This window comes from Varroa destructor, unplaced genomic scaffold (genome assembly GCF_002443255.2).
Source record: "Varroa destructor unplaced genomic scaffold, Vdes_3.0 BEIS01000001.1, whole genome shotgun sequence".
Taxonomy (NCBI): domain Eukaryota; kingdom Metazoa; phylum Arthropoda; class Arachnida; order Mesostigmata; family Varroidae; genus Varroa; species Varroa destructor.
Window position 1 is genome coordinate 65155521 of NW_019211454.1, and position 19446 is coordinate 65174966.

A 19446-nucleotide genomic window follows, 5' to 3' on the forward strand; every position below is an offset into this window, starting at 1 on the left:
ACGCAATGGCCGACCGCGGACCTTGCGAACAAGACTACTACGTTAGCAATTATGCCGTACAACACTTAGGAAACGATCAAGTTAGCGATCTTAAAATGATCACATATCTCTTTCAAAAAGCTATTGATTTAGCTCGTTTCTGTTTTGAATTGTTTCTTAACCAGTTAGAGATATTCGCGCACAGGGAGCTCAGTAATGCTAAAGTAGGTCAAGTTAGCACAGCAGTGGAATGAAACCCATGAGAAAACTAGATGACGACGAGTATTCTGTCTGTCGTGAGCCGGCATTACATTGTTCAGCGCCAACATCTGTGACATGTTTTTCATGTTCTCGTCATTCAGGATTAATGGCGACGACAACAACAGAATCAGGGTTTATGTACAGGCGGGCAGAGATGAAACTAACTTGGACGAACGGGCCGATTGTTGTGTCGACACTGTTGCGCGGCCATCGGTTAGTCCTCGTACAGGCAGAGCAGTAAGCCAGGGCTATTTGAGCCTAAACGGGGAGAGCCGTTGAGATGTGACACCACATAAACATCACACGCACACGACGGGTAAACATAGAAGAGATAGACGTTGCATTTCTTATCCAAGACCTTCAAGGGTGTGCTGTCGTTGTGGCCCATTCATTCGACAACGTTGCCGAACCAGAGCGATGTACGCTCCAAAAACCCGGATGTCATAACCTTCACAGGCACCACACACTAATGCTAATGTTGAGAGGCAACGGCAACAACGGAAGAGGCAGACAGGTAGACAAGAAGAGCCAGGCCATAGGCGCCTTGCTTGGTCGGAGTTGAAAGCGGCGTCAAGTCGTTTAAAATATCGTATTGCTGCACACATTGCGTATCATAATCGTTGCCTAGATCGCTTACGTCAACGTTGGCCGCCAAGAGACTCATTTTTGCGGGCGTCTGGTGACAGAAAACGTGCAGGATGGTAGGAACAGCATTGCTGGAAGTCGTCAGCAGCGAGGAGCCCAGCCAGCGAGCCACAGCGCCAGGGACGTCCGTCTGTAGGTCCTTGGTGGTGGAGGAGCGCGCGCTGCCAGCGCAGAGAAGGCTGGTGCCGCCGACTGTCGCTCAGCGGTACTCAGTGAGTCGACCCGCGTAGAAGAGGGGCTCCTAACTCCTTCAAGCTTTTCCTGAGGCTGCTTAAGCGGTAGGCCGAGGCGGTAGCGGCGGCGGGGGTGGCTAGTGCTGCTGCTGCTTCTACTGGTGGAAGTTCCGCTCGGGCTTTGGGTTTTCGTTTAGGCTCTTTGCTATTGCGAGGAACAAGGAGGCCGCCGAGCTCGTCCGTCAGGACGGACGAGTCAACGCCTCTCAACCTCCTACGACGCTGTCCCAGTGTATAGTATAGTCTCGCCTCACACTCAGCCAGCCTGGCCGGATGGCAGACTCAGGCACACCGCTAAGTAGCGGGAGAGCCTCTTCGGCGTGAGGCTGGATGCCTGCATTTAGCCTCGCTATAGAGGGGAAGGGCATACAGCACAGTGGCCTAGACGCTGCACAGAGATAGCATGGAGCGGGGTATAGAAAACGAAGAAACTGCACGGCAGGCCCGGGAGAGTTAGCGCTCAGGTTGTAAGGCTAGGACAACGATGCCAACGGCTGAATACCATTAGCGGAAAAAAACGCAGACGCAGGCCGGAGCTGGAGCAAAATCTAAGACCTCCAAAACAGCAGTTGCAGTAGAAGTACTATTAACAGTAACAGCGTAAACCAATACTAAACAACGACAGCGGATTTAAAGCTCAAAGGATTTTCGTAGTAACGTTTCACGACGGCTGAAGGTATTAATTGTGGCAGCGACAATAATTCGCTTGGCCGCGTAAGAGGGGCCAGCGGATGCGAACGCCAGCAAACTACAAGACGGGACCCATAGGAGAAAAAGACAACTACCCTTTAAACCTTTCTTTAGCTACTTGGTTTTTTCTTTGTAGTTTGCAAAGAGATTTCGATGTGTTTAGCAGGACGGCGGAAATGTAGTTAGAAGATGCCGAACGGTTACTGCAAAGTTACATGAGTCAAAAGTAGCATGATCTCTCGAATTTAGTCGAAAGGTGTACTTCCAGACATACTGTTAGCCTGGAAAAAAGAGAACTCTTCGCACTTCAACAGACTACTCAAAGAGGACTATTACAAAATGGAGAAAGAAAGGTACAATCTTATCTGTTGAATTCCGAGTAGCTGGCCCACATCACATAGTTGCTTCATCGTTTGCTGTTCAGCAGCAACCTCGGAAAGGTTCGCTGCTGCTGCACCCATCGCATGCTCCGTTACTTACACCCGATTATATAACGTAACCGATATGTTTCACTCAGGACTCTCTGGCTAATCCACCTTGGCCTATTCACTAGCCAGCCAGCCAGTTTTATTAGCAATCATCTTCCAAGCAGAACAGTCGGCTCCCCGAAAGTGGGCCATTAATTCCAGAGCTTGCATAAATGTGCAGTCTAGGCGATTTGATTACCTCTAGTACTGCTGACACGATTATCTACTCCGAAGATGTGCCTAATAGCTCCTACCTTTGATAACGGACCCAATGACTTCTAAACACCTTAGACAATTCCTATAGCGTTTAGTGGTTGTATGAAGACGATGTTAGGCCCCGTAAAGGGTAACCTGGTATCTTAAAAATGATTATGTAGTACTTTGCTGGATCGGTATAAAGTGGCCTATATCTGCGACCTACGATTGTTAAGTTATATCTCGAAGAACTATAAGCATTGAATTTCCTAGCCTTAAGCTGTTTAAGTAACATAGAAATATTTGTACAAAGATTGCTCTTCCCCGACCCGGTTACACAAATGAATGTACATACGAATATAATAGGATGATTCTTTTTTTGTTTTTTACTTTTTGGCTCACTAGAACGCAGGACTATGTTGTCGTATCCCTCCTGATTAATTATGAGGCAAGTATTCCTTTTATTTGTTCCCTTTTGCCATTCAAAATTATATTTGCTAATGGCTGTACTCTGCTTCGAAGGTTTTCTAACTTAAACTTTGTTTGCTGCAGTTCTAATGGTCTTGTCTGTTTCCACACGAACAGAAAGTGCGTGCTGTTTGTCGTCCTATGCCGTTATCAGAATAGTAGCAGCAGCAGTGTATGACCTTTACGCGCGTATGGTCCACCTTAGGGAACGGCGCCAATGCAAAAAGTTGTGAGTAAGAGCTAGGGGACTAACCAACTTCCGGGAGTAGGAGCAGCCGTCTGCACCAACATCCCTTCAAGGGGTCCAGAAAATCATAGGAGTGGGGAAGAGACGGAGAGGGCAATAGCGGCGGTTGAGGAGGACGGAAGATGCGGCCTCTAGCGCTCCTCGCTGCCTTGCTCCACATATTCTATCTTTCTCTCTCATAACGTATCGTTCTTGGTGCACCCCCTATACTTAAGTCCCTAAGGCTCCTCCGCGTTTACTCCCGTTTTCTTCCGTGGGTTTTCAAAAAGCCCGACTCCCCTACAGCTTCCTGCTCCCGTGAGCCCCACTTGCGCCTTTCTACGTCTGCCTGCCTGTCTATCCAGAGCACACGAGTACGAAGCACAGATCGACAGGCAGGGCGCAGGAGGACAATGGATGAAGAGCACGCTCCTCCCACCTTTGCTGTCTTCCCGTACCTACGGAACAGGATGGCCCATGGCAGTAGTAGCAACAGCAGCAGCAAAACCTCGAAACGGTTGTACGGGCAATGGTGTAGTAGTTGGGGTCTGACGGAAGGCTCAGCAAGGCCAGCAACCAGCACCAACAACGAGTGAAGCGACAGGACTACGAATAGCTCTATCACCATCAGCAGTAGCACGACCATTTGGCAACCTGCCCTGCCAGCAGCAATAAAGGTGTCAGTTGGTCACCGCCAAACGGCAGCAGCAGCAACGACAGCCACTGAAAGTAAACGATGGACTCGAACTTGACGCCTCGGGCGGAGGGTCGCCCGGAGGTTGCAGGCGGTAAAACGGTGCATGAGAAAACAAGGACAACAGTGAAGCAGACGACGTCGGGAACGACTATGGCGATGAAGACCACAAGGACGGTACGCTTTTTGCATTTTCGGTACGATCGGCCGTCTTATCAACAGCGTGCGATCCACGTACCTCATATTACTGATGCTGCTGCTGCCGACGCTAGTACTTACACCGAAGAAGCCAAAGTGGAGCCTGATCGAAGACAAAGCATTGTAGGGAAAACGAGACGTCGGGAAACGGCGAAAACTCAAGATGATAAGCGGAACAAGTCGGAAAGGTTGAACAAACACATATAGAATGCATAGATGCAGATGTTAAGGTGTTTAGGGTCAGAGCCGATGGGGCCCTGTTGATATGCCTTGTAACCATTTTTGACTAACCTAATTGATCGAATATTGTGGAGATCGAAAGAGTCGCTTCAACAAATAAGGACCTCTGAACTGGACGCTTTATGACCTTCATTTTATTGACGCTGATATTTTTTACTGAAAAATTGCACGAAAATGATTGCACGATAACTTGCGTATTTTCAACAAATGCCATCTGTGTTCGACGTGTAAATCAGTGGATGCGTTTGTGTAATAATATACAACGAGAATAGTATAACCTCTGTACCATATTTTTACTGCCAGATTTACTGCTCACGGAGTGGTGGGGGCCAATTCAAGAAGTGTGCTTGAAGCCAGTACAATGGTTTCATTCCCACCGAACGTGTGCTGAGAGGGTCTTCGGTGGCCATGAAAAAATTCTATAATAAATATCTGAAAGATGTAAACACTGCAAAATCAATGGTGAAGCTCCTACGCATTTTAGCGTAAAGAGAATATTCGAACGAGGTTCTTTCATTATTAACTATCCTTCCACAATGAACCCGCATTCTGCTATCGTTATATAGTATTGGTCATAAGTAGCCCGATAAAACCTGTAATTTTTTTTTTCAATCGGAATTAGAGCGAAATGGACCCAACATATTATGTAATTAGATAAAATCTGGCAAGTCCGAACAAATAAATAATGGGCGTATATAATAACATATGCGTCTACATATATTTCAAAGGTAGGTGATTGTTATATATTATTGCCTTAATAACAAATTAGCTTTCTTACCTATTATATAATGCGTACTTCTATTTTCGGTCTACGCTTTGTCCTTCGTCCTGCTTATACTGCGCACTTCCAATAGAAGTCTTGATCAAAACGAGATATATTCTCTAATGCGCCATTGAACATTAGACAAAATACCCTATTTAGCATACACCTTAACCTAAGAAAAGGTAGCCAGGTTTATCGTGTACCAACAGATATATATAAATAGAGATTGCATACGGCGAATGTTCATAGACTCATTTTATAAGTATGATTGCTACGACAACTATACAAAATAATGATTGTATACTCTGATTCACAAGGCCATTGGACAGCCTTCTTTATATTTAAGGTCACTCTCATCGGCGTAAGCAAATTTTCGCTAAATCCGTATATACGAATAGACCAGTAGACGGTATTGGTCTTTCCCAGTTTTCTAAATTAAGATGTCTATTATAAGCAAAAAAGTTTGCAAGTTGTGGATATCTATATAACACACACACACACAAACATATGTATATATATATGTTTGAGAGACCTAGCTCTATTCTATATATATATATATATATGTATATATATATATATATATGTATATATATATATATATATATATATGTATATATATATATATATACCCGTAGTGATGCCGAACGTTCTGTGAAAATAAGCCAGTTGATTTTGCATATGCCCAATATTATAATGATCGTTTTAGGTCGGCCCTAAGCGAATTTAAATTTAAATTTGAGGAAATACATATAAGAAGATGTCCAAAAACTAGAGCCTTACATACAGATTGTCCAATTGCAAATTGAGACAATCCAAAACTCTAGTTGTGAAGTCTGTTCCATAGTAGTGGTAATAGTAGAAGCCTCTGAGGGTAATAACGGGTCTGATAAGATCAAAATAATATTAAATTGGTCTAAACCTGCCTTTTCAGTAAACCCAATTGCGCTATATTAGCGTTACAGGAGTAGTTTTACGTCACTTTGCTTTCTACTTTAATACAATAGCTAATTTAGAAAAACTGTTGTAAAGCTAATGTTGTGTATTATAGTTGAAATCAATACGTTTGTCCTAGTTGAACGGAAAGGCTCAATAACAAGTTTTATAAAAAGAAAAAGTAAAAGACGAGACACCTGAATATGGAATCAGTCTGTTAACTAACAATTAACTTAATTTAACATTGTATTGAACTGAACAACAAACTCTAGGCATTTATTTAAAGAAATGTTTGCTTATGTTCCAGAAAGAAAATGATGTAAACCAGTTGCTACTAAATGAAATGGTTGTAATGTATCTTTTTATTACGGGGTGATGGATATAGCTAGATAACATTAATTCCTATGTCTGTGTATGATTTCTCTATAGAATTACCTTCGTTTGTCAGAGACACGACGGGAAGTATATTGCGTCCGATTTCTAAGATAGCCGTAGAAAAACATGGAAATTCCCTTCTGTCCAAAATATTGTTTAGAGTCATAGAATATATGACCTTGCTATTAAAAGAGTTTTAGGTTTAGATCGACATCATGTAACAACTTGAGTAAGTTGAGCCTTATTTCCAGTATACACGTTGTGTTAAAACTGCCGTTACGCTAGAAGAATCCATTTCCAGGACTAAATAACATTTACGAATTTTAGTAACAGGCCTCGTTAATATTAAAAAAGTGCAGGGAAGCTTCGCACTACATTTCTCGACTTTCAAACATAATTGTTCTTCGGAGGTACGGTATCATTCAGTTCAAAACCATCGTTTTAATACTCATTTGAATAGGTTGAACCGTATAACTGAAATGGCAAAAAAAAAAAAAAAGTCGTTTATTATTTAATTTACATCTGTTTTAATTTTCATTGTTAATTAAAACAAGTATAAAAATTTAAATCAAGGAGACGATCGGTTACATTTTTGGAAGACTGCGAATTGAGAGAGAAAGGTGGTCTTCTAACATTAGGTAGAGAAGAGGTATTGACGATACGATTGCGAGTATAGGCTTCAAAGCATAGCGTGAAAATCTTCAAATGCCGGAACTAAATAATCGGTTGTAGATACAAGCCCAGAAGATATAACACCATTCTATCGATAAAATTCACAAAAAAAATCCACTTGTGGCGAAAGGCTGACAACAGGCAGCTTTTGCAGACACTGAAACATATAGAATATGGTTACACGATGGCGTATCACTTCGACGGATAGGATTTCCAATGACTGTTTAAAGCTCACATGTCAAAATGAGTTTTACATAGTGTGTATATATTGTATAGCCGTAATTAGTCGTCGCAACAAAAGCCTACAACCAAATATTACGTTAGAAACTGGCTATCTAATCTTGAAAAGTATAGAGAACTCAATATCTAGACTGTAAAGAGAATACACTTCCTTCAACTTTGCTACATATTCATATTATTTTGAATTCGAGAAAAATCTAATTTATTTCAGACAAGCATTGTCCTAGTTTTTCAGCCCTCTATACCGCAAATCGGTCTTCATGACATCGTCAAAATATTACATATAAAAATACATATAAAAAAAAAGAAGGTGGGCTCTGAGATCGGTCCCAAGCGCTCCCGTTCTCCGCTCTGAAGGGTGTCGGTGAAATTTTTACCGCGTGTAGGATAGTAACACATTTAATGCGATAAAAGGCCGCGGCAAAACAATTGCGACACTCCAAAGGGGACAGGTCCTAGGAGCGATTTTAGCAAGCAAAGCACACAAACGGGAGAGAAGTTGGCTCACCGATCGCCCTTTGAAGTTTACATCTTTTAAAGCTTTAAGCCAGACAGATGGCTCGCTAAAGAGTCGGTAGACAATGCTATCTCTAATTAAAAGTAACATCTTCAGCGAAGAGTTAAAAACGTTTATAAATTCAGCACTCGTAGGCACCGGTAGGCGGTTGGCTTTTTGACCTCTCTTGAGTTCTCTGACGGACTCGTCCATATTGAGGAGGAAACCCACTTTGCAAGAAGCCTTCAAGATGAGTTACGAGAGAACTTTACTTTGTCTGGCCACGTTATCGTTAAGAGATGTTGTTTTAGGGCTTCTGATGGTAGTCTTAAACTCTTTTTCAATAAGCTGCAACTAAAACGTCTTAGGCACACTCATCTTCCCGAGTTACGAAAGGTAAATATTGATCTTGTCTGTGTTTCAACATTTGATTATGTAATGACTCATAAGTGAAGATTGTAATATGTACAAAGATGAGGACTTCCCTACAGTCACTCTGGTTAATCTCTCTAATATTTTTTATGCAACTGCAACATTGTATAAGGCTTGATCATTGATGCTGGCCTTATTTCGAAGTCCAACGGCTTAATTTTCTATTATAGCCTTTAAATGGGATTTCGACGAGGGGATATAGATGGGAATTCGAGAAACACCTTCACTAGTGAATATCTATCTCTCATCTAGTTTCTTATATTAAGGATATCCCTAACAGGTATTTTGCAGGTGCATTCTCGCACCAATGAGATCTATTTCAGTATTTTCTTTCTAATTATCCTTGAGGCAGTCAATATAAACTTAAAGGTCGTTTCGCAAGTGAACTTATAAAGAAATTCGGTTTGGAGATGATACAGTTGAAAATAAAAAATATCGTAACCCCTCATCCAAATGTTTAGCTAGTGATTGGGGCTATCGTTGTTCAACTATTTTCTTTTCTAAGAAATATTATATACATAAAAAGCCATAAATGTCTCAGGATCTTTTTCGCACAAAAGGTCTGGCGCAAAATTACCGATCTACAGAGATAGATCTTTGTAAACGTATAGGTAAATAGATCTATGGCTATATTTGTTCACGCCTATAAGCGACACATTACCAGATAACGTTAACTATATTTATTAGACGTTTATCTAAAAGTCATTCTACTGTCGTAGGACGCCAAGCCGATGCATAGGAACCTGCATAGTAGCAAACATGCGATTCAACTTGTCGCGTCTTCAAGCGCCTACTTTCTTTATGCATTTCATTCAAACAACAAATGGCCAAATAGAAAATGATGAGCCTTGACTATTTTAGTTCGTGCCTGTAGTCGGGTGTTAGTCTGTTTATTCCTTCAGAGTAAGGGGAAACACCATAGGACCGCTGTTGAGTGACCGATGGAGCATAGTAGCGCGGCCGATTAGTCGTCGAGACCAAACGGTGTCCTCGGTTGGCCCGGAGCAGAGGATCGAAGAAGGACATTCAGTACGGCAACGGCTGCTGCACTGAGTTGAATGCTTGCCTCTTTGATAGGATCGGTCGAGGAGAAGCTTCGATGGGTCAGGTCCATCGATAACATTACGATAGCGATGATTGAAAAAGTGGGTAAGCATACTCAAGCAGGGGTTGGCTAGCAAAAACGAACAGATTGAAAGAAACTGCCGCTTAAGACACAGAAAGAGTAAGAGAAATCTGAAATGAAACTACTTACTGCGTCGATGTTCCCCTGTGTTCATCGATGAGTTCCTCGATGCCCCAGGAGACGGATGATTCTGCGACTGACGGCCGATGTTTGGTGAGCGGCTGCTTGTTGTGTCCTTGGAAAAGTTGAAGCGTAGATGTAACGGGCATAAGGATTTCGTTGGCAAGCACTGCTTACTGAAGCTGGTCGACCGACTGGCACCTGGGGAAAATCCATTTGCTAAAAGCAGTAGTTACAGAAGGAAAGTAGCCGGCGGAGTGAGAGGGTGCGTGTCTGCGTGCGTGCGCGGATTTACATCGCTGGAAAAGTCGGCAAAAGTAATGCCGATGGGCATGAACCACAGGCAGACACGATAGTATACGTAGCTAGTTATTTAGGTAGGTACTGTACAAACAGTACAGATCGAAGCAGACTTCACTCGTTTCGATTCGACAGTTGCTGCTACTTCAGGTGCCGGACCCAGGACGCGGTTCCAGGAACGCGGTTAGGACAAATAGCCCTAGCGGTGGCGGTAGTATACTAACGTTTGCTTTTGCTAAAGGTGGAATTGCTTGGTGGAATCGTGGAGCACGGTAAAAAACACTATCACTTTCGTTTATCTAATAGTATCCTCAGCGCTACCCTCGACGCTTGCTGCTCTCTTAACGAGCAGAAGGGTGAGAGTAAGGCTGTATAAAAGCAATCAAAACTTGCAGAGCTGCCCTCCACGGACGTATATCTATGCTCAAAGGGAGACACGCGTACACTGCGTTTCAAACGAAATGAAATCGTTCGTCCATTTGGATCGCCCCATATTCAGCAGCAGGAAGGGACAGTGTCCGAGTATCTTTATCGTTTAGGCGCCTGTGACGCTTTAGTCGATGCGTTCCAAACGCAACGAACGACAACAGTATGCCACCAAGTGAGAATAGAAACACTTATTACTTTTTTTGCCCTATAACGGATCTTGTTGCATTGCGTCAGGCTGGTAATAACAAGCAAATTAGGCACAAGCTGACTTGGTCATGACCACCAAGCGGAAAATGTGTTGATTTATTTGATAAAAAAAAAAAAAAACCTTTTTCGATGTTGCAGAGTGGTCACTTGTTTAACTGTGTACATATATATATATATATATATATATATATGTATGTATCATACCTACTTGTCGCTGTTTCGATCACCATCAAAGTATTAGCCGGTAACCTTGTTTATTTCTCGAATTTAAGCGAAGTAGCCGACCTTATAGACGGTTTTGGTACAGAACTAGCCTTATGTGGTAACAGATGGAGAAGAGTGTAAGTAGCTACAAATCAAATCAGCTAAGGATTCTCGGTCTTTGAAACTATCTCCTTTATCGAACGTAACTACTACCTCACGCTTCGGGACGCTGTAAACAAAATTGACTTTAGCAACAATATTTATGCTTAAGCTTCTCAGCAGTAGGTAGAATGTATTTACCAAATAGAAAAAAGGTTCGAAATACTGACAAGCACTAGAAAGAACGCATAGATTAAATGCTTAAAATATTGTGGAATTAAGTTTTCTAAAATAGAAAGGGCAAAGGTTACGCGAAATTTGTTAAAATTAGAAATGACAAATGGTACTTTCAACGTGGGAGTGTGATCGCTTCCGGAATCTATTTCTACATCATTTATTGAATTTATTTAGCTTTAGTTGCGAATCGTTCCCCATTTAGAGACACGTCAATGGTCAACGCCGCGAGCATTAAACGATACAGAAAAGGCTACAATAAACATTCTACAATGGATTCCAGTAGCAGTTCCAAGCGCGATGCATCTATCAGCTGAAATACTTCGCTTACAATGTGTCTTCTATTAAATAATATATCGATTAATTATTATTATTATCATAAAAAAAAACACGATATCAATATCACGTAAGAGAAGATCTGACGTGACAGTTTACAATCGATGGGTTGATCGTAGAAGTGTTTGTATTGTAAGAAGAACAATATTTATCATCAAATAGGAGTCGTTGTTGGGTCCAATCAACTAAGGGATAACTATGTAAGCGGTCTGAATAAGACAAAAATAAGTTGGATCAGATAGCTTTAAGTTCACATATTCAGAAGGAATTTTCGCCGTGTCATGGTAAAAAAGAAAATAATTGTTGTGGTAGAATCTCACAAGTGAACTCCGCTAGGGTTGAAGCAGCACCTAGGGAATCAGGCGGGATTTAGCAGCTTCGACGTTCACCTTGGTACCTTCATCCCACGCAAGGCTTTCGCGCAAATCTCAAAAAACGAGGCTCATTCATAAGAGATCACACTGGATAAGTACTCATTTTGATTGGAAACTTTACTTGAGGGCGAATCAGACTGTATAACTGGAGTGAGTACCATCTCCTTAGTTACAGAATCCCGCTACGTTTTCTGCGCGCACTTCATCTACGCTATTTCCTTTCGATCTTGGCACAGCGTGACAGGATACGACATGAATGCCGCAGAAACAGCCATAATCAATCGTCGTGTTTTCAAATACACATGTGCAAATGTGTGTATATTTCAAAGTAAATGGAATTAGCTTTTCTTTCCCTGCAAATAGCCTAAAGGAATAGTTTTTCTATGATCACCAACCTTCATTTGATATTATGACGTAGTTAGCTGTTTCTACTATTAGTTTTCACGGAAAATGTCTTATACCAAATTTGCTTTGTTGTTTGTGATTTCGTTATAGTCCTCCTTTTTCATATATAGAGCTCAATAGGCTACTGTGCAAGTTAACTTGTTGAAATGTTTACACAAATACGAACGAAATCCAAGCAGCTTTTAAAACGAAACATAAATACCTCTCATTTGATCTATTTTTGTCCGCTCCGCCCAGTTGGTTTGCGTAATGTAACCCGTAGAACTTGGGTCGATGTGTCCCAGTTTGCGTTGTAATCAAATGAAAAAATATCAACGCAAACCTGAATCTCTGAGACGGACGGGATTTACTATTGACATACCTTGAACGTGGAGATGTTCAATGCGCAGGTATGATGAAAAGCCAGGATAGAGAAATAGAAGATCCGAAACTGCTAACGTTCCAAAGCAGGGACTCAGAACATGTCGCTTCTAATGTCCCATCTAGGACGCTTACTTCTTTTCGTTCCTTATTTTAGCTGCCCTGAAACTCTTCGTCGGTCCATATCTTTCAAAAGACATGAAATCGGGTGCCAACTGGCATTGAGCTGCTGATTTGATCGATTCAGAGTGTTTGCATACTTCGTAGCATTCAGAAGATTTGCCTGTGCTAGTATATCAATCAAGTTCCATCCTAACACCATATTGTTGCTGGTGCAAACTTCTTGAAAAAAATTGCTTATTCATTATCAAAGTAAAATGCGATCAAGATAAATTTGATCGGACTCTAGAGAACTAGGAAATATGAACGGGGAATTTTTCAGCTGTTTATGCATTTCTTACGTCGGCTCTGTTGCGAAGTATTTCTTTATTAAGACAAACTAATAAATTAGGTATTTTTTTTTATTTTTTATACTAATATGTGATAGACAGAATGCTTCATGTAGCTTTAGACTCTCCTTTTTGACAGTATAGTATCCAAGCAATCCGTCGAATTAGGACCTCCTAGAATGTTTTATTTCAAGGACCTTGGAGTGTGGCCGGTAACGCCATCTATGTAGTGGATACCGTACTAGTCCTTACAAATCTATCGCAAAAATGTACTTTTAGGACAAGCTTTTTTTATCATTCCTGATTCGTTAGCTATCCGATACATCACAGACGGTTTAGTGTAACGTGCATGAAGATATCCACTTAGCGGATAGCAAATCTAAACGATAGAGATATTGCAATTTTCAATTAGCATTAGGAAACGAAATCTTGGAAAATTTGGAAACCAACTTTTCCAAGATTTCGTTTATCCTTTTATCCGTTTATTCTTTAATCCTTGTTTTTAATAATATGTTGAAAATTTCGGAATTTTGTCAAACGGCTGGATTTAATAACACAGAAGTCGATATTCTGTTTATCACGATCAATCAAGCTGCCTGACAGATAAAATTTAACACTTCCAATTTAACTTATTATGTGGATAAAATGTGGAAAAGTAAAAGCCTGAGTAGTTAAGAAGAAGTTTTAAGGTACTTTGACTGTGGCTAAACCGGAAAAATATTTCCCCATTCGACTTTTGCGTTCAATGAAGTTCAATGTGAATCTTGTGCGCCACAAAGCGTATTCTGTCAACGTCATCTACAATCTTATAGATAATCAATAGCATCAACTGCAATTTGGAAACCCAGAACTAAAGCTGTAGAAAGTTTGGAATGCAAGGAAGGTTGCAAGTATGGAATTCATAAGTGTGTAAGTTAATAAAAGATCTACTGCGCACATAAGTAGCACTTGAAAGAAACTTTTAGTTCAGCACATTAAAAACGGTGGTTAGTAGTTTAGTAATAATGTAGTCTATGTAGATATTTAAAATATAGTTAACAAATTATAATTTAAAGTTATTATATTGTGTCGATCACACCGTAAGTTTGCTTAACATTCATAGTTCCCGAAGAATTTCCCAAGAGTAGTAATTTGCGTCGCTTGTTAAGACCTCGTACAAAAATGGGTTTATTGCTTCAGAATTGAGATAACGGGCTAGATATAACACAAGCACCGTTGGTTACTACTGCAAGGACTTAGGAGTACAATATTTGACTCACTCCCTATGCACCCATAAACCCGCACAATGAATAGAAAAATGCATGATACATGAAGTATCTGTAAATGAATATCGTATCCTTCAAAACAAGCGACGCAGTTAAGTTAGAATGTACATTTGCGGTACATTTTATCATATCACTAATACTTAAACTGTACTCAGCAATATTTTGCGCTTCATCAAGTGGCTTTCGACAAATCAGCTGGGAGAGAAGTACTTGTTTAAATATAAAGCATAAACAACATCAGGCAGCTGTGCCGTCACGCGCGCGTCTCTCGACTGTCTGCCCGTTTCTGTTCATGCTTTGTCAATAGAAGATAATATGAAGCCCTAACGAACACGTTATAGGATTCTATGAGTCGTGTGAGACCCAACTTGTGCATTTGACGTAATATCCATTGAAGCCTGAGCAAAATAACTTAGGTTGGGATACGGTTCCTAGAATTAGGAGAATTTCACGTTTTCTTTCTTTCCTTTTTCTTTTCCTCTATTCATTCCCAAAAAAAAGTCAATAAAAAGTGTAAATTCCTAATACATCGCTGTTAAATCGTACGCGAAGGTCTCTAAGCTACTGGAAAATTAATAAGGATCCAACCTAATCAAATATATTTAGCGATACAAGCATATAAATAAATAACTTCTTTTCACTTACACAATTGTGTAGTATATTTGGCGATTTAAGGCTACGACTCTTGGTTTCTTTCAACCAGAAGACACACAGATATGTCATGCGTGCAATTTATAAGTATACAATTATGGAAAGCACATTTAAAAATATAATGTGGCCTTTTAAAGAAACGTTAGATAATTTCGAAAAAAAAAGCTAATATCTTCAACCAGTTATCAACTATTAAAAAAATTGATAAACTTTAGAAGCTCCATTATGAACCTTGATATAAAAATACAAACAATTATGCTACGAAAAGTGTATATGATATTTTACTCTGCTTCTATTTTTGTTAGTTAAATAGCTAAAAAAAAACTAACGTTATGATCTTTTCCAAAAAATAAAGTCCTCCACAGAGAAGAAAAAGCTATTTTATTTGTTAGCTCGTGCTTTTTTAATACCGCTCCCGACTTATTTTCAAAATCTTTAAACTCTATGCACATAAAGCAAGCCGAGTTAGTATACTGGTTTCGTCAGAAAGACGTCTAGCCAGCTTCAAGAAATAAAGTTCTATAGCCTTCAGGAAAGATAGGAGGAAGTAAATAGAACGGCAGCGGTAGCGCTCGAACCAGCGTATCGCTGTATGGCTGCGTCATAGCAGAAGACTCTATTTTGGCACATAGTCAACACGCTAGTGGCTGTCTTCACGAGAGTAAATTGAGCAAACTGGTTACTATCATTTCATGTTTGCTCTCCGGTACCCATTGCCGGTTCTCCAAATGCCCTCCACTTCTTATTCTTTTCAAAACTTTACTGTAGTAGAACTGGGACCACTAATAATACTAATTTTGTTTCAGCTGAAGCGACGGCCCAGACCACTACCCGCTGTTAGCGTGAACGGCGGACCGGTTCAATTCATAGCTATACGCACCAGCGTTTGGCTGCGCACAGTTTGCAGCTCAGACCCCACTCTGTTCGCAGTAGCCTCTACTTTGCCACTACGTCATCGTCATCGTCGTCGTCGTCGTCGTCATCGTCCTCGTCATCGTCGTCGTCGTCGCCGTCGCCGCCGCCGGACGACAAAATGACCAGGATAACAGAGATGGATTTGCGGGGTGACAAAATACAGGGGTGGACTAATAGGGGATTCACTGGGGTCGTTATAAAGGTCCTACTTGTCGTCTTCAACAAGAAACGGTCGCCGGAGAAGCTGCATACGATGTCAGCAGAAGGCAAACTTTTCAGCCACCAAAATTCTAAATTTAGAATAGCCCCACACCCACACGCATGCCTTACTGCACAGATGGTGGTCACACATCAGCCATACACACACGCAAACACACACAGTTGCTATGCCCCTAACTGTGAACGTTTTATTTTGCCCCATTTATCCCTGCTTTTTATCGCCATCATCCCCTATCTCATCAGCATACCCTATTTTGACCCTAGCCACCGATCTCTTCCACGATCCAGTTGTCGGTCGATGGGCTAGTGTTTGTTTACCGACTACTGTTGTTACCCTTCTTATCCGCGGCCCTCCACGTAAATATTAACCCGCCCTAACCAGCCCTCCTTCTTGGTCGCCCGTATGCCCCTCTCAAGTACCCATTAACCCGATAGTATAGATCCCCAGCTAACAAGTACACTAACGTGGCCGAAATGCTGCCACTGTTGCCACCAACACTTGAGACCGCCTGAACCTCCACGGCTGTGGCCGTCGCGAGAGGACATCAACTCCAAACTGACGGCTGATAGTGATGGTGCCGGTAGCGGTGGTGGCGACCAATAAACATGGTCGGAGCGTGCTTATTCTCGATGAAGCACAATGGATACACTATGCCAAAGGGCCGACCGGAAGCCCGACCGAGCCCCAGTGACGTGAGAGTGGCAGCTGCGGCAGAGCAGCTGCTATATTTAGTGCAGCACGAGGGCAGAAAGAGTGGACGGACGGACAAAAGCAGAAGGGGATAAAAGTTGACGGCAAGGGGCCTAAAAAACAGATAGAAAAAGATAACAATGTGGGTGTCTGAAATTACGCTGTTGTGAGTAAACGCGTGTTGGATGAGTGTGAGCCTTCTGGCGCGTCACCTCGTATCCAGACGGACATCGGAAAACGGCCTGTACATCGCATTTGGAACGGGCGTACTGTATCAGGTACTATACAGAAAAAGCTTCGTAAGGCCACTGACTAACAGGTGATGTTCGACTGGCTCATACTTTTTGCTAATTTAAAACTTATCGGCTAAAAACAACGTATAAGTAAGTGAATTAGGGGGAAGAAAAAAGGAAAGCGAACCTATGAAGGGCACCCAAATCTACATTAATACTTTACCAACACTTGACTTTGTATTTTTACGTAAAGTTAAAAAATCAGTAGACGTCGGCTATATTTTTAGTTCGTATAAATGATTTCATTATGTAAATTTAATGTAATTAATGTTAACTTGTAAACAGTTAATGGCGCACGACCAAACGTTAATCGATAGGCTCATAAATTATATATTTCTAAGCACTTGGTGATGTTTTTTACGGTAGTAAAACAAAGATTTGAGCCGTAAAGTGCATCTTATAAATAATCAAATTACTTCAATTGACACAATGTCAGAATATTTTCAATGGAAAAGATCACAATCGACGTAGAGAAAACATTACGTTTGTGCGGTAGTCCACCAATGGTTTACATTTGGATCCATTGTACAACAATATCTTGAATAGAATACGGTGAAATGTAGGGCAAAGGATCCGCGGTGTGAACACTGCGTTGTCATGCTATGAAACAACATGTTTTTAATACCGATTTCCAACCGTTCAAACGATTCTCGAAGAGATTTACATATTAGAAAAAAAATAGCAAGCTTATAAAGCTTGTCTAAGTTCGAAATTTAGATTTAAAATAGACACTATTCTGGCAGATCTTTTGAAAATTTGGTTAGATTGTTACAAATATTTTTCTTGTCTATATTGTCTATGTGTAAAAAAAAAATATTGAAAATAGCCTCAACTTTTCAGCCAGCGAACCTGCCTAGTCTGTTAGAGTAATGGTGCCTAGAGGAAACATATACTTTGCTCTATTAGAAAAATAAAGTAACATCTAGCAGCTGTCGGCATTAATAAAACCGCACGTAAAATTGTGACAACTACTCAGTCGCGGTAACTCACTCGATTTTGAACACCATGAATACGATCCTTAAATGAACCTGTTGTTATTTATTTCCGAAGATATTTTGAAGATTATCCGCCGTATGAGCTACACCGTTCATCACAACTGTGAAGCACTGAATAATAGAATAATCATAAGGTAAGTATGCTACGTTCTTGGCTACGTTGTAAACGTGGCAGAAGTTACTCTTGATTGTCGATGGGTATCATTGTCAATCAAGAGAACATTGCTGAGTGTAGTTTAAAGCGAAGAGTTTCTTTTGTAATTACTCAATATAAATAGCTTAAGTTACTAAACAGTAATAACCGTTTTCGAATGGCCATATTTGAAAAAATATCCTTTGTCAAAAATTGATATCGAGGAGTGCCGCAACAGTATCAATGACGTCGAAGGAATCTCGGGAACATTGTCTTCTTTTATGACCGCCTCAAATGCTCTGCAGACGATCGGCAAAATCACCAAATAGAACCAGCGACATTAGGCTTTCAAAATCGCCAATCCTACTTCGTAGCTCGGCTTTAAAATAAACTATTTTCTACGAGAGCACACGAGGAACAGGTGTCTATAAGATTCGTCTGCCAAGTCATATTCCACATATTGACATTTTGTCGCAGTCATCGCGAGTGAACTGTCTTTTTGCTATATATGAGTCGATGCGATAGACTGGGATCGTCTCTATTGATGTGTGCCCTGATTAATTGTTTTACGATCTTGCTTATTACTGATGCTGCTAAAGTGTGGCTTTCTTCGAAATCTACCTGTTATAATTTATTATATTGAACAATCTTCTAACAATTTTTGCAATATATCTTCCTCTCATTGATCAAGGGTTCAGACTAAAGCACATTGTGTCATGTCATATGTTATCATTCTGCGTACAGACACTATATCGGCAAATAAGTTTCAGCCACACAACCTGCACAACAAGAGCTTCAATATATCCGTGTGTTTTTCAACACTATGGCAATTAACGAACCAAAGACCAAAATAAGCTATTTATTGACGATATGATCTATTGATGTCAACAAATAGATGCGGTTAAATTTTTTTAGATTTTTCTAACATCATTAGCATTCATAGGCGATAAGCTTGAATTTTCAAGGAGACATGCAGTTATTTTAGGTATTAATATCAATAAAATTTAAATAATTATAAAATGTAAAAAAATAAATAAAAATAATAAATATGTCCTATGTTGAGAGACTATGTTTAGTAATAGGTGCGGACAAATTGGTCACGTTTAAAGTCGCACAGTTGTTGACAGTTCCGTACTCCAGCATTTTGTTTTGCCTTCATAACGAGTAAATGTGCATTGATCTATAATATGACTGCATAACGTTTGGTGTCGATACAGGATAGAAATACGCATGTACTTCTGTGCTGTTTAAAGTAGTTGCTATTTAGATATACGATACAGAGGCAAACAAAGAACCTTGAACTCGTCCGTATGTCTATGAAAAGAGTTGGGACTTGCGGGTTTAGCTTCGATTAACAATTGCTCGCAACGCGTGGCCGTAGCTCTTAGGGCCCCGATAATTGTTACCATTGCTAATAAGTGGACACTCCCGTTA

General features: G+C 40.7%; 1 long non-coding RNA gene across 1 annotated transcript in view; it reads left to right on the top strand.

Annotated features, from left to right (window-relative positions):
* The window catches only part of LOC111243503 (uncharacterized), a 59684-nt gene extending 54657 nt beyond the window's left edge, over nt 1-5027 (top strand). The window contains exon 6 of the long non-coding RNA XR_002670506.2: nt 2876-5027. This is a non-coding gene — a long non-coding RNA (uncharacterized LOC111243503). The remainder of the gene's footprint in view (nt 1-2875) is intronic.
* The last annotated feature ends 14419 nt before the right edge of the window (nt 5028-19446 follow it).